Raw genomic sequence first — 6,384 nt, forward strand, 5'->3', positions numbered from 1 at the left:
GGGCCCAAGTATGTCTTCTGTCACAAGCTTCGAGCCCTTTCCATAGCACAAAAGATACTTCGTATTCGTATTCCTCCCACTCTCAGAGCTCTGGAGTTGGATGATAATTGAGGACCTTTTCAAGGGACTTGAAATGTTGGATTCTAAAGCAAAAGAGGAACATGAAGTATTGTGGAAGGAGTACTAAATGAGAGTCATAAGTCCTGGGTTTGAATCCTGGCTCTGCCATGTACTCCTGTGGTATCATAGTCAAGTAGGGGGGTATAAGACTAGCTATTCTACTTTTCTGGGTCTCGGTTTCCTCATCCATAAAATGAGAGAATTGGTCTAGATTACTGCTAAGGCCCATATGAAAAATTTTAGTAAGTTCCCCCATCTCCCCACACCTTTCACTGGACCTCAAATCCTTAGATCTATATAAAATAAACAAATATCTTGACAGGGAAGGGAGTGCTCTATGTGTGCATGTGGGAGAATGGCCCCTATTTGTTTAATTTGACAGACATTTATCAAATGCTTATCTGCTACATATATAGCGCTATTTGGCAGGCTGGGGTGGATGCAAAGTTTAGCTAAGACATCACTGCCTTCATGGAGTTTGTAGTCTCATATCTCTACAGCGAAAAGGAAAGGAAGGCTCTGGGACTTTTTGAGGCAGCTAGGTGGCCAAGTGAATAGAGTTCTGGGCTTGCAGTCAGGAAGACCTGACTTGTCTCTTGTTTACCCAGGTGTCCTAGGATGCCAGAATGTGACAGTTTGTTGGGACTTTCCACTTTGCCACCCAAAGGGTCACGGATGTCATCACTCCAAACTATTTCAGGGCTGGGGCACCAGCTTGAGGCTTTGAATGGTAAACCTTTCTATTGCCTTGCTCTGTGTCTTTCTAGTCCAATTTTTTTTGAAGGGACAGGTTAACATGCGTAAAATCTCACCAATTGCTTGTTGTTTATTTTAGATCTCCTTATTCTATAGTTAAGTCCTAGAAGTATATTCACAGGCTGATAGATTTAGGGCTGGAAGGGAACTTATAGGTCAGCTAATCCCTCACTTTATAATCAATAAGTCAAATCAGGTCTTGGGGCAGTGGGGGTGGTGCAGTGGATGGAGAATTGGCCCAAGAGCCAAGGAGATCCGAGTTCAAATCCACTTCAGAGGCTTGCCAACTGAGTAGCCCTGGATAAATCACTTAACCCTGGTTGCCTCAGTTTCCTCATCTGTAAAATGAGCTGGAGAAGGAAATAGCAAACCACTTCAATGTCTTTGCTGAGAAAACCCCAAATGGGGTCACGAAGGCTAGGACATGATGGAAATAACTGAACAACAAATGTACCAGACACTGTACTAAATACCAGGGATACAAAAAAAAAGGCAAAAAAATAGTTCCATGGAGATTTAATTATAATAATCATGGTAACAAATAATATAGCACCCACTATGTGCCAGACCCTGTATTAAGCACTTTAGAAATATTGTCTTATTTTATTCTCACAATGACCTTGGGAGGTGATATTATTAACCGCCTCTTTAATAGATGAGACTGAGAGAAGTGACTTGCCTAGGGTCACTCAGTCACTAAGTGTCTGAGGCTGGATTTGAACTCAGGTCTTCCTGACTCCAAGTATGGCACTTTGCCACCTGTATGACTTACATGACCTACAAGGCTACACAACTAGGAAATAGGAGAGGGCAGTTCCAAGCCCCATGGATGCATTGCGATGTGTTTCTCTTCCCCTTGCTCCTCTCACTTCCTTCTGGATCTTCTGAGTTGGGTGAGAATTAAGAATATTTTCTAAGGGATAGAAATCTGGGGCTGTGAGATACAGTGGGAAGAACCGTGGATTTGAGTCTTGGACCTGCCTCTTAACCTATTCCCCTGCCTTTCTTATTTAAGTCAAAGGAGGGACTCTGAGGGCGAGTATTTCAGGCAAAGAGGAGGGAAGGGCCATGCCATGATAGGTTTGTGATTGGAGGTGGGAGAAAGGAGATAGTCATAATGCTAATAATACCTACAATTTAAATAACACTTATAGATTTGCACAGTATTTTGCATAGAAGCTCATTGGATCATCACAGCAACCCTCTTTTTATTATCCTCATTTTACAGGTAAGGAAACTGAGTCTAAAAGAGGTTAAATGACTTGCCCAGGGTCACAGCAAGTAAGTGTCTGAAGCAAGATTTTCACTCAGGTCTTCTTGAGTCCATTTCTCTTTCCATTTTTCCGCTTAGATAATTGGGGTCAGCCCTCATGGTGATTATCCATTTAGAGACAGTGTTCTACCTCTGTGCCTACCTCTCTTACAGGTCAGCCTGTAATCAATGACTTTAGAGCTTGGTCCTTTAATCAAATGTGCTCCTTCTCCTTGGATATCTGTGAATACGGGAGGGGTGAGATAGGGTCCATGAGCACTGGAAGGAGGGAGGAGCCTCACAGCTGAATTCTGCTGATGTGAGGGGACAGGGTTGCCCTTCTGCTCAGAACTAGCCCTTGGCTTCAGATTGGATATCTGGAGTGATTCAGTCTGAGGGTTTTGTGCGGAGGATCTCCAACTGAGAGCTGGCCAGGCCTGTTCTTTTCCATTCCCCAGCCATTTATCAGTAAATGTGAATAAGATATGAGTTTAATCACTTTCAATACTGTGCTCTTAATCTGGCTTTTGACAAAGCAATACAGTTTTCTTAAATTCTTTCACAATTTGTGTGTATGTGTGTGTGTGTGTGTGTGTGTGTGTGTGTGTACGTGTGTATACTCAGAGAAGCTAATTAGTCAAATTGCTTGTTGCTTCTTCATGTGTGGCAGACAGCTCAGTAACTCAAGCAGCCTGACAGGCCTGAGAAACCTTATAGGAACGAAGCAGGGCTAAGCCCACCCCAAGGGTCAGCTCTGGCTGGTCTGTTTCAGTCATTGCCTTAGGTTTAGTCAAGCCTGAGCTGCAGCCTAGATGACCCCTTTCTTCTGGGGTGGAGGGCAGAAGGGAGGCAAGAGATCTTTGGACAGGTTTTCATGGAACACACGATTTTTTGCAGTGTTGTCACAGAAGTGACAATGGGAGTGACAATAATTTGGAGCCAGGGGACATATGTGGGCAAATTTTGGGGCCTCAGTTTCCTCACCTTTAAAAGGAGGGAGTCAGGCTTAGAAGACATTTTACAGTCCCTTTTCAGCTCTAAGTCTAAGGTCTTATGGTCCTTGGCACAGTGCCTAGCATACAGTAAGTGCTTAATAAATGTTTGTTGACTGATTTCCTTGAGCAATAGTTTTCCACTTTCACTGTAAGTGGTGACTCCCACACCTTGATTTCTCCTCTGACAATCCTGTTGAATCTAAGAATCTGTCAGCTGCCATCTGAAAAGGAGCTGCATTTCAGGAACTTGGTCTAATACTGTTGTATATTGTTCTCAGATGGTTTTAGTAATATCTTGAGACTGAACTCATGGACAGCAGAGATAATGTCTGATGTGTCTTCCACATTCCCTGGTGCTGTTCCCTGTGCCTGGAATGCTTCACCCCTCACCTTCACCTCCTGTGTAAATCCTATGAGCACATAGTGTGTTGACACCCCAACGCCCCTAATTAGATCGTGAGTTCCTTGAGAGTCAGGACTGTCTTTTGCCTTTCTTTCTCTCCCTAGCTCTTAGCACACCATGTGGCAAATACTTACTGACTGATGGACAGACTGGCTTTTCTGGTGTCCTTTAGCTCAAATCTCCCCTACTATAGAAGGTCTTTCCCAGTCGCCTACCTACTAGTGCTTTCTCCTTTGAGAAGGACTTTCACCTGCTCTGTATATGTCTTATATGTACCTGTTCATTTACTCATTGTCTTCTAAGGGTCTTGATTTTGTTCATCTTTGTGTCTCTAGATTTAGCACAGTGAATAAAACATTTAATAAGCATTGTTACCTGATGGACTGTTTCGAATATAGCAGGGGTTGGGAAAATAATTTTTTGAATGAATAAGTGAAATAATTGCTGAAATGTGTGTGTGTGTGTGTGTGTGTGTGTGTGTATAAGAGAGAGAGATAGAGGAGAGATGATAGAGAGAGGGAGAGAGAGGAATTATCTATTTAAAATGCTCATAGAATCAGAAGACCTGGTTCAGTTCTATTTCTGCCACTGTTTAGCTATATAATCTAAAGCATATCATCTTCCCCAGCAGAAGGCAAGCTTCTTGAGGGCAGGGAATGCATCACTTTTTTTTTTTTTAAAAGCAATAGGGGTTAAGTAACTTGCTCAAGGTTACACGGCCAGTTATTTCTGGGTGTGGTGCTGAGTATCTGAGCCCGGATTTGATCCAGGTCATCCCGACACTGGAGCCAGTGCTTTTACTCGCTGAGCCACCTGGCCGCCCCTGAATGCATCACTTTTTGGTCTTTGTACATCCACAGGACCTAGCATAGTGTCTTGTACATAGTAGGGGCTGAGTAAATGCTTGTTAAATCAAATTGGATTGAATTGACCTTTCTGGGCCTCAGTACTGGATGAAATGATCTCTGACGTCCCATGTAGCTGCAATGTCCCATCATTCTGATTGTCCTATGCAAAGTATTATACCTGAGACAGAAGGTGTCACCAGTCACCACACAGAAGTATTCTGTGATATTTTTGAAGCTATGCCCTCCCTCACATTTCTGGTACCTTTACCCCTCTATTAGCAGATCAATGAGAATTCTGAACTTCACATTTAGAAAGATTGTAGTTCCTATCACCAGGACTCATTTACATGGGATAGCCCAGCCCTGAGGCCAAACAGTTCTGGCACTAACTCAAAGGCTTTCTATGAGGAAGCTTATTTAGCAAAGGACAGTCACATGCCTGACCTGTTATTGTGAACTCCCCTAATCAAGTTTCAGCCTTGGGTATATGTATATTTCTGTTGTATATACACAAGCATGTGTATACACACATATGCATGCATGTACACATGCATGCACAACACACATGTAGTCAAAGATGCACACCTGCACATTGTATGTTTACACACATATGTGAATATAGGTGTATTTATTCACACACACATATCAAGTATCCTTATATTCATATATACACAATACATATACATACAGTTAAGTATATGCTTATAAGCATAAGTATGTATGCACCTATACATATATGTGTTTGTACACACCCACACAAATTCTATCTAGTGGGAGGCAGCCTTGCACAGCTGCTGGATGACCAGCTTTAGAGTGAGGAAGAATTGTACTCCTGTCCTATCTCTGACACATACAAATTTTGTGACCATGGGTTAGTAAGTTAGCCCCTCTGGGCCCTAAGCAATTTACAAATTGGTTACCAATTTCTGTTACGAAACTAAGTTCCACCCTAGTAGTGTGGCAGCTAGATGGTACAGTGGATAGAGCCTGGGATTTGGAATCAGGAAGAGCTGAGTTCAAATCTAGCCTCAGACACTTTGTAGCCTTATGACCCTGGGCAATAAATGTAACCTCTATTTGCTTCACTTTCCTCATCTGTAAATTGGAGAAAATAATACCACCTAGCTCCAGGATGTTGTGAAAAATCAAATGAGATAACATCTAGCAACATGCTAATGATAACATCTTTGCTATATAAATGCTGGTTATCATCATTATGAATAAACATTTATTAAGCATCTGATGGTACCAGGCACTGTATAAGTTCTAGGGATATAAATACAAATAAGAAAAATAGTGCCTGCTCTCAAGGAGTTTACAGTCTAATGGGAGAAAGACAATCCACAAAAGGAAGAAGAAGATGATGATGATTGATGATAATTGATGATGATGATAATGATTGGTGATGATGATAATGATGATGATTTTCCTTACCAGTCAATTCACAGGTCCAGAAGGAATGTTTATAACGACCCTCCCTCCTCACTGCTCCTTCTTGGAATCCCCGGTTCCCTTCAAGGTTCAGCTCAGGCACCATCTTGTGAAGGAGGCCTTATCTGATCTTTCTAGTCACTGATGCTCCTGACCCTCTCACCTCACCTCTTCCAAAAATTATTTTGTATTTACCTGTTTAGGTGTATGTTATATTCCCCAGTAGAAGTAAACTCCTCAAGGATTGAACTGTTTTATTTTTGTCATTGTGTGACCAGCACCTTGTATATACATGTATATGAATATATCTACATTTATATATGTATGCACACATATGTGTATATATATATATACATATACATTTATTTACACATACGTATACTCTCTTTTCCTTCCTCCCCTTTCTCTCCCCTTCTGTCCCTTTCCCTCCTTCCCTCTCTGCCTTTCCCTCTTTCATCCTCCCCCAATCTCTCTGTCCCTTTCTCCTTTTCCCTCTCTGCCTCTCCCTCTTTCATCCTCCCCTGTCTTTCTCTTTTCTGTCCCTTTCCCTTCTTCCCTCTGTGCTTTTCTCCCTTCTTC

Source organism: Petaurus breviceps, unplaced genomic scaffold (assembly GCF_028583685.1).
Source record: "Petaurus breviceps papuanus isolate PSGF00001 unplaced genomic scaffold, PetGlider_PUasm1.0 90775, whole genome shotgun sequence".
Classification (NCBI taxonomy): domain Eukaryota; kingdom Metazoa; phylum Chordata; class Mammalia; order Diprotodontia; family Petauridae; genus Petaurus; species Petaurus breviceps.